Here is a 10000-nt window from a genome sequence, read left to right as displayed (position 1 = left end):
AGCGGCACCCCTGGTACCCTCAGCCTTACCCCTGGTACCCTCAGCCGCACCCCTGGTACCCTCAGCGGCACCCCTGGTACCCTCAGCCTTACCCCTGGTACCCTCAGCCGCACCCCTGGTACCCTCAGCGGCACCCCTGGTACCCTCAGCGGCACCCCTGGTACCCTCAGCCGTACCCCTGGTACCCTCAGCCGAACCCCTGGTACCCTCAGCGGCACCCCTGGTACCCTCAGCGGCACCCCTGGTACCCTCAGCGGCACCCCTGGTACCCTCAGCCGTACCCCTGGTACCCTCATCGGCACCCCTGGTACCCTCAGCGGCACCCCTGGTACCCTCAGCGGCACCCCTGGTACCCTCAGCTGCACCCCTGGTACCCTCAGCGGCACCCCTGGTACCCTCAGCGGCACCCCTGGTACCTCCGCCATTGAAAATGAATGGGCGGCCTTCCCACCTGCCGTCAGCCGCCCGGAGGGGGAAATAGAAAATATTCGAAAGTGCGGAGCTCCGCCGTCAGAGGCCGGCTTTTCGCCCGGGGTATCCGCCCCGGGGCGCCTCTCGGGCGACCTTCCCAACTGCCGTCGGCCGCCCGGAGGGGGAAATAGAAAATATTCGAAAGTGCGGAGCTCCGCCGTCAGAGGCCGGCTTTTCGCCCGAGGTATCCGCCCCGGGGCGCCTCTCGGGCGGCCTTCCCAACTGCCGTCGGCCGCCCGGAGGGGGAAATAGAAAATATTCGAAAGTGCGGAGCTCCGCCGTCAGAGGCCGGCTTTTCGCCCGAGGTATCCGCCCCGGGCGCCTCTCGGGCGGCCTTCCCAACTGCCGTCGGCCGCCCGGAGGGGGAAATAGAAAATATTCGAAAGTGCGGAGCTCCGCCGTCAGAGGCCGGCTTTTCGCCCGAGGTATCCGCCCCGGGCGCCTCTCGGGCGGCCTTCCCAACTGCCGTCGGCCGCCCGGAGGGGGAAATAGAAAATATTCGAAAGTGCGGAGCTCCGCCGTCAGAGGCCGGCTTTTCGCCCGAGGTATCCGCCCCGGGCGCCTCTCGGGCGGCCTTCCCAACTGCCGTCGGCCGCCCGGAGGGGGAAATAGAAAATATTCGAAAGTGCGGAGCTCCGCCGTCAGAGGCCGGCTTTTCGCCCGAGGTATCCGCCCCGGGCGCCTCTCGGGCGGCCTTCCCAACTGCCGTCGGCCGCCCGGAGGGGGAGATAGAAAATATTCGAAAGTGCGGAGCTCCGCCGTCAGAGGCCGGCTTTTCGCCCGAGGTATCCGCCCCGGGCGCCTCTCGGGCGGCCTTCCCAACTGCCGTCGACCGCCCGGAGGGGGAAATAGAAAATATTCGAAAGTGCGGAGCTCCGCCGTCAGAGGCCGGCTTTTCGCCCGAGGTATCCGCCCCGGGGCGCCTCTCGGGCGGCCTTCCCAACTGCCGTCGGCCGCCCGGAGGGGGAAATAGAAAATATTCGAAAGTGCGGAGCTCCGCCGTCAGAGGCCGGCTTTTCGCCCGAGGTATCCGCCCCGGGCGCCTCTCGGGCGGCCTTCCCAACTGCCGTCGGCCGCCCGGAGGGGGAAATAGAAAATATTCGAAAGTGCGGAGCTCCGCCGTCAGAGGCCGGCTTTTCGCCCGAGGTATCCGCCCCGGGCGCCTCTCGGGCGGCCTTCCCAACTGCCGTCGGCCGCCCGGAGGGGGAAATAGAAAATATTCGAAAGTGCGGAGCTCCGCCGTCAGAGGCCGGCTTTTCGCCCGAGGTATCCGCCCCGGGCGCCTCTCGGGCGGCCTTCCCAACTGCCGTCGGCCGCCCGGAGGGGGAAATAGAAAATATTCGAAAGTGCGGAGCTCCGCCGTCAGAGGCCGGCTTTTCGCCCGAGGTATCCGCCCCGGGCGCCTCTCGGGCGGCCTTCCCAACTGCCGTCGACCGCCCGGAGGGGGAAATAGAAAATATTCGAAAGTGCGGAGCTCCGCCGTCAGAGGCCGGCTTTTCGCCCGAGGTATCCGCCCCGGGCGCCTCTCGGGCGGCCTTCCCAACTGCCGTCGACCGCCCGGAGGGGGAGATAGAAAATATTCGAAAGTGCGGAGCTCCGCCGTCAGAGGCCGGCTCCACGCTTCATTCATCCGACCGAGACGCCTCTCCGCCGGCCACACTCGGCTGCGGGGCCGGCCCGCTCTCCGCCATTGAAAATGAATGGGGGGCATTTTCTCATGCTTTCAATCCGCCTAAGAGGCATCTTTCCCGGCCAACTTTGTGCCCCTGGTACCTCCAGCATCGAGAAAGCATGGTGACTCGTCCGACACATGCCCCCCTATATACGTTTCGGAAAGTATTTTGGTGAACGGTCACTTTCTAAGCCTTTCGCCTTCTTGACCCCCTAACTCCGCATATCTGGTTTACCTACTACAGCGCCCCTAACGACCAAAATCGGTACTGCTACCCCTGGTACCCCCGCCATTGAAAATGAATGGGGGAATTTTTTTAATCCCCCAGGCCGGCCAGGAGGCCCCTTTCCCGGCCAAACTCGCACGCTGGGCCGGCCCGCTCTTTACCCCTGGTACCCCCGCCATTGAAAATGAATGGGGGAATTTTTTCAATCTCCCAATCCGACCAAGAGGCCTCTTTTCCGGCCAAACTCGCACGCCGGGCCGGCCCGCTCTTTACCCCTGGTACCCCCAGCTCTACCCCTGGTACCCCCGCCATTGAAAATGAATGGGGGAATTTTTTCAATCTCCCAATCCGACCAAGAGGCCTCTTTTCCGGCCAAACTCGCACGCCGGGCCGGCCCGCTCTTTACCCCTGGTACCCCCAGCTCTACCCCTGGTACCCCCGCCATTGAAAATGAATGGGGGAATTTTTTCAATCTCCCAATCCGACCAAGAGGCCTCTTTTCCGGCCAAACTCGCACGCCGGGCCGGCCCGCTCTTTACCCCTGGTACCCCCAGCTCTACCCCTGGTACCCCCGCCATTGAAAATGAATGGGGGAATTTTTTCAATCTCCCACGCCGGCCAAGAGGCCTTTTTCCCGGGCACGCACGCTCGCCGGGCCGGCCCGCTATTATTAAACTCTCACCCCTGCAAGGAGGCCTTTTTCCCGGGCACGCACGCTCGCGGGGCCGGCCCGCTATTATTAAACTCTCACGCCGGCCAAGAGGCCTTTTTCCCGGGCACGCACGCTCGCCGGGCCGGCCCGCTATTATTAAACTCTCACGCCTGCAAGGAGGCCTTTTTCCCGGGCACGCACGCTCGCCGGGCCGGCCCGCTATTATTGAACTCTCACGCCTGCAAGGAGGCCTTTTTCCCGGGCACGCACGCTCGCGGAGCCGGCCCGCTATTATTAAACTCTCACGCCTGCAAGGAGGCCTTTTTCCCGGGCACGCACGCTCGCCGGGCCGGCCCGCTATTATTAAACTCTCACGCCTGCAAGGAGGCCTTTTTCCCGGGCACGCACGCTCGCCGGGCCGGCCCGCTATTATTAAACTCTCACGCCTGCAAGGAGGCCTTTTTCCCGGGCACGCACGCTCGATGAGCCGGCCCGCTATTATTAAACTCTCACGCCGGCCAAGAGGCCCTTTTCCCGGGCACGCACGCTCGATGAGCCGGCCCGCTATTATTAAACTCTCACGCCGGCCAAGAGGCCCTTTTTCCCGGCCACGCACGCTCGCGGAGCCGGCCCGCTATTATTAAACTCTCACGCCTGCAAGGAGGCCTTTTTCCCGGGCACGCACGCTCGCCGGGCCGGCCCGCTATTATTAAACTCTCACGCCTGCAAGGAGGCCTTTTTCCCGGGCACGCACGCTCGCCGGGCCGGCCCGCTATTATTAAACGCTCACGCCTGCAAGGAGGCCTTTTTCCCGGGCACGCACGCTCGCCGGGCCGGCCCGCTATTATTAAACGCTCACGCCTGCAAGGAGGCCTTTTTCCCGGGCACGCACGCTCGCCGGGCCGGCCCGCTATTATTAAACTCTCACGCCGGCCAAGAGGCCCTTTTCCCGGGCACGCACGCTCGCCGAGCCGGCCCGCTATTATTAAACTCTCAGGCCCGCTATTATTAAACTCTCACGCCGGCCAAGAGGCCCTTTTCCCGGGCACGCACGCTCGATGAGCCGGCCCGCTATTATTAAACTCTCACGCCTGCAAGGAGGCCTTTTTCCCGGGCACGCACGCTCGCCGGGCCGGCCCGCTATTATTAAACTCTCACGCCTGCAAGGAGGCCCTTTTCCCGGGCACGCACGCTCGCCGAGCCGGCCCGCTATTATTAAACTCTCACGCCGGCCAAGAGGCCCTTTTTCCCGGCCACGCACGCTCGCGGAGCCGGCCCGCTATTATTAAACTCTCACGCCTGCAAGGAGGCCTTTTTCCCGGGCACGCACGCTCGCCGGGCCGGCCCGCTATTATTAAACTCTCACGCCTGCAAGGAGGCCTTTTTCCCGGGCACGCACGCTCGCCGGGCCGGCCCGCTATTATTAAACTCTCACGCCGGCCAAGAGGCCCTTTTCCCGGGCACGCACGCTCGATGAGCCGGCCCGCTATTATTAAACTCTCACGCCGGCCAAGAGGCCCTTTTCCCGGGCACGCACGCTCGCCGAGCCGGCCCGCTATTATTAAACTCTCAGGCCCGCTATTATTAAACTCTCACGCCGGCCAAGAGGCCCTTTTCCCGGGCACGCACGCTCGATGAGCCGGCCCGCTATTATTAAACTCTCACGCCTGCAAGGAGGCCTTTTTCCCGGGCACGCACGCTCGCTGAGCCGGCCCGCTATTATTAAACTCTCACGCCGGCCAAGAGGCCCTTTTCCCGGGCACGCACGCTCGCCGAGCCGGCCCGCTATTATTAAACTCTCACGCCGGCCAAGAGGCCTTTTTCCCGGGCACGCACGCTCGCCGAGCCGGCCCGCTATTATTAAACTCTCACGCCGGCCAGGAGGCATTTTTCCCGGGCACGCACGCTCGCCGTGCACGCCCGCCATTTGCCTACCACACCGCCGTCTGGCGGACACCAAGCGGTACCGCCGACCCCTCCCGTTGAAAATGAATGGGGGATTTTTTTTCAATCCCCCAAGCCGGCCAAGAGGCCTTTTTCCCGGGCACGCACGCTCGATGAGCCGGCCCGCTATTATTAAACTCTTACGCCTGCAAGGAGGCCTTTTTCCCGGGCACGCACGCTCGCCGAGCCGGCCCGCTATTATTAAACTCTCACGCCTGCAAGGAGGCCTTTTTCCCGGGCACGCACGCTCGATGAGCCGGCCCGCTATTATTAAACTCTCACGCCGGCCAGGAGGCATTTTTCCCGGGCACGCACGCTCGCCGTGCAGGCCCGCCATTTGCCTACCACACCGCCGTCTGGCGGACACCACGCGGTACCGCCGACCCCTCCCGTTGAAAATGAATGGGGGATTTTTTTTTACAATCCCCCAAGCCGGCCAAGAGGCCTTTTTCCCGGGCACGCACGCTCGATGAGCCGGCCCGCTATTATTAAACTCTCACGCCGGCCAAGAGGCCCTTTTCCCGGGCACGCACGCTCGATGAGCCGGCCCGCTATTATTAAACGCTCACGCCTGCAAGGAGGCCTTTTTCCCGGGCACGCACGCTCGCCGGGCCGGCCCGCTATTATTAAACTCTCACGCCGGCCAAGAGGCCTTTTTCCCGGGCACGCACGCTCGATGAGCCGGCCCGCTATTATTAAACTCTTACGCCTGCAAGGAGGCCTTTTTCCCGGGCACGCACGCTCGCCGAGCCGGCCCGCTATTATTAAACTCTCACGCCTGCAAGGAGGCCTTTTTCCCGGGCACGCACGCTCGCAGAGCCGGCCCGCTATTATTAAACTCTCACGCCGGCCAGGAGGCCTTTTTCCCGGGCACGCACGCTCGCCGTGCAGGCCCGCCATTTGCCTACCACACCGCCGTCTGGCGGACACCAAGCGGTACCGCCGACCCCTCCCGTTGAAAATGAATGGGGGATTTTTTTTCAATCCCCCAAGCCGGCCAAGAGGCCTTTTTCCCGGGCACGCACGCTCGCCGGGCCGGCCCGCTATTATTAAACGCTCAGGCCGGCCAAGAGGCCCTTTTCCCGGGCACGCACGCTCGATGAGCCGGCCCGCTATTATTAAACTCTCACGCCGGCCAAGAGGCCCTTTTCCCGGGCACGCACGCTCGATGAGCCGGCCCGCTATTATTAAACGCTCACGCCTGCAAGGAGGCCTTTTTCCCGGGCACGCACGCTCGCCGGGCCGGCCCGCTATTATTAAACTCTCACGCCGGCCAAGAGGCCTTTTTCCCGGGCACGCACGCTCGATGAGCCGGCCCGCTATTATTAAACTCTTACGCCTGCAAGGAGGCCTTTTTCCCGGGCACGCACGCTCGCCGGGCCGGCCCGCTATTATTAAACTCTCACGCCGGCCAAGAGGCCTTTTTCCCGGGCACGCACGCTCTCCGGGCCGGCCCGCTATTATTAAACTCTCACGCCTGCAAGGAGGCCTTTTTCCCGGGCACGCACGCTCGCCGTGCAGGCCCGCCATTTGCCTACCACACCGCCGTCTGGCGGACACCAAGCGGTACCGCCGACCCCTCCCGTTGAAAATGAATGGGGGATTTTTTTTCAATCCCCCAAGCCGGCCAAGAGGCCTTTTTCCCGGGCACGCACGCTCGCCGGGCCGGCCCGCTATTATTAAACGCTCAGGCCGGCCAAGAGGCCCTTTTCCCGGGCACGCACGCTCGCAGAGCCGGTCCGCTATTATTAAACGCTCACGCCTGCAAGGAGGCCTTTTTCCCGGGCACGCACGCTCGCGGGGCCGGCCCGCTATTATTAAACTCTCACGCCGGCCAAGAGGCCCTTTTCCCGGGCACGCACGCTCGCCGAGCCGGCCCGCTATTATTAAACTCTCACGCCTGCAAGGAGGCCCTTTTCCCGGGCACGCACGCTCGATGAGCCGGCCCGCTATTATTAAACTCTCACGCCTGCAAGGAGGCCTTTTTCCCGGGCACGCACGCTCGCGGGGCCGGCCCGCTATTATTAAACGCTCAGGCCGGCCAAGAGGCCCTTTTCCCGGGCACGCACGCTCGATGAGCCGGCCCGCTATTATTAAACGCTCAGGCCGGCCAAGAGGCCCTTTTCCCGGGCACGCACGCTCGCAGAGCCGGCCCGCTATTATTAAACTCTCACGCCTGCAAGGAGGCCCTTTTCCCGGGCACGCACGCTCGATGAGCCGGCCCGCTATTATTAAACTCTCACGCCGGCCAAGAGGCCCTTTTCCCGGGCACGCACGCTCGCCGAGCCGGCCCGCTATTATTAAACTCTCACGCCTGCAAGGAGGCCCTTTTCCCGGGCACGCACGCTCGATGAGCCGGCCCGCTATTATTAAACTCTCACGCCTGCAAGGAGGCCTTTTTCCCGGGCACGCACGCTCGCGGGGCCGGCCCGCTATTATTAAACGCTCAGGCCGGCCAAGAGGCCCTTTTCCCGGGCACGCACGCTCGATGAGCCGGCCCGCTATTATTAAACGCTCAGGCCGGCCAAGAGGCCCTTTTCCCGGGCACGCACGCTCGCAGAGCCGGCCCGCTATTATTAAACTCTCACGCCTGCAAGGAGGCCCTTTTCCCGGGCACGCACGCTCGATGAGCCGGCCCGCTATTATTAAACTCTCACGCCTGCAAGGAGGCCTTTTTCCCGGGCACGCACGCTCGCCGGGCCGGCCCGCTATTATTAAACTCTCACGCCGGCCAAGAGGCCTTTTTCCCGTGCACGCACGCTCGCCGAGCCGGCCCGCTATTATTAAACTCTCACGCCTGCAAGGAGGCCTTTTTCCCGGGCACGCACGCTCGCCGGGCCGGCCCGCTATTATTAAACTCTCACGCCTGCAAGGAGGCCTTTTTCCCGGGCACGCACGCTCGCCGGGCCGGCCCGCTATTATTAAACGCTCACGCCTGCAAGGAGGCCTTTTTCCCGGGCACGCACGCTCGCCGGGCCGGCCCGCTATTATTAAACTCTCACGCCGGCCAAGAGGCCCTTTTCCCGGGCACGCACGCTCGATGAGCCGGCCCGCTATTATTAAACTCTCACGCCGGCCAAGAGGCCTTTTTCCCGGGCACGCACGCTCGCCGAGCCGGCCCGCCTTTTGCCTACCACACCGCCGTCTGGCGGACACCGACCCCTGGTACATCTGCCATTGAAAATGAATGGGGGAATTTTTTCAAACTCCCAATCCGAGCAAGAGGCCCCTTTTCCGGCCACACTCGCCCGCCGGGCCGGCCCGCTCTTTACCCCTGGTACCCCCAGCAACACCCCTGGTACCCCCAGCCTTGCCCCTGGTACCTCCCCCATTGAAAATGAATGGTGACCCCTGGTACCCCCAGCAACACCCCTGGTACCCTCAACCTTACCCCTGGTACCCTCAGCTGCACCCCTGGTACCCTCAGCCTTACCCCTGGTACCCCCAGCCAGCTTCGCCCCTGGTACCCCCAGCCTTGCCCCTGGTACCTCCGCCATTGAAAATGAATGGGGGAATTTTTTCAAACTCCCAATACGACCAAGAGGCCCCTTTTCCGGCCAAACTCGCACGCCGGGCCGGCCCGCTCTTTACCCCTGGTACCCCCAGCTCTACCCCTGGTACCCCCGCCATTGAAAATGAATGGGGGAATTTTTTCAAACTCCCAATCCGACCAAGAGGCCCCTTTTCCGGCCACACTCGCCCGCCGGGCCGGCCCGCTCTTTACCCCTGGTACCCTCAGCGGCACCCCTGGTACCTCCAGCCCTACCCCTGGTACCCTCAGCGGCACCCCTGGTACCCCCAGCGGCACCCCTGGTACCCTCAGCCTTACCCCTGGTACCCCCAGCGGCACCCCTGGTACCCTCAGCCTTACCCCTGGTACCCCCAGCGGCACCCCTGGTACCCTCAGCCTTACCCCTGGTACCCCCAGCGGCACCCCTGGTACCTCCAGCCCTACCCCTGGTACCCTCAGCGGCACCCCTGGTACCCTCAGCGGCACCCCTGGTACCCCCAGCGGCACCCCTGGTACCCTCAGCGGCACCCCTGGTACCCTCAGCCTTACCCCTGGTACCCCCAGCGGCACCCCTGGTACCCTCAGCCTTACCCCTGGTACCCCCAGCCAGCTTCGCCCCTGGTACCCCCAGCCTTGCCCCTGGTACCTCCGCCATTGAAAATGAATGGGGGAATTTTTTCAAACTCCCAATCCGACCGAGTGGCCTCTTTCCCGGCCGCACTCGGCCTCCTCGCCGGCCCCTTCCGGCGCTGCAAACTCCAAGTTTTCAATCCGACCGAGTGGCCTCTTTCCCGGCCGCACTCGGCCTCCTCGCCGGCCCCTTCCGGCTTGCAAACTCCAAGTTTTCAATCCGACCGAGTGGCCTCTTTCCCGGCCGCACTCGGCCTCCTCGCCGGCCCCTTCCGGCTTGCAAACTCCAAGTTTTCAATCCGACCGAGTGGCCTCTTTCCCGGCCGCACTCGGCCTCCTCGCCGGCCCCTTCCGGCGCTGCAAACTCCAAGTTTTCAATCCGACCGAGAGGCCTCCCTCCCGGCCGCACTCGGCCTCCTCGCCGGCCCTCTCCTTCCGGGCGGGCCGACCCCTGGTACCTCCGCCGCGGAGGAAAAATATGGGGAATTTTCTCATTCTCCCAATCCGGCCGAGGGGCCCCTCCGCCGGCCACGCTTCGCCTCGTCGCCGGCCCCCTCCTATGGTGCTCAAGATGACCTCCGCGGGCCGCGCCCCACGCTCCATTCATCCGACCAAGACGCCTCTCCGCCGGCCACGCTTCGCCACGTCGCCGGCCCTCTCCTCCGGTGCTCAAGATGACCTCCGCGGGCCGCGCCGCGCACTCTTCAATCCGACCGAGAGGCCTCCCTCCCGGCCGCACTCGGCCTCCTCGCCGGCCCCTTCCGGCGCTGCAAACTCCAAGTTTTCAATCCGACCGAGAGGCCTCCCTCCCGGCCGCACTCGGCCTCCTCGCCGGCCCTCTCCTTCCGGGCGGGCCGACCCCTGGTACCTCCGCCGCGGAGGAAAAATATGGGG

This window comes from Hippocampus guttulatus, unplaced genomic scaffold (genome assembly GCF_054856545.1).
Source record: "Hippocampus guttulatus isolate MCC_2025c unplaced genomic scaffold, RoL_Hgut_1.0 HiC_scaffold_120, whole genome shotgun sequence".
In the NCBI taxonomy this organism is placed as follows: Eukaryota; Metazoa; Chordata; class Actinopteri; order Syngnathiformes; family Syngnathidae; genus Hippocampus; species Hippocampus guttulatus.
This window is presented reverse-complemented; position numbering follows the sequence as displayed.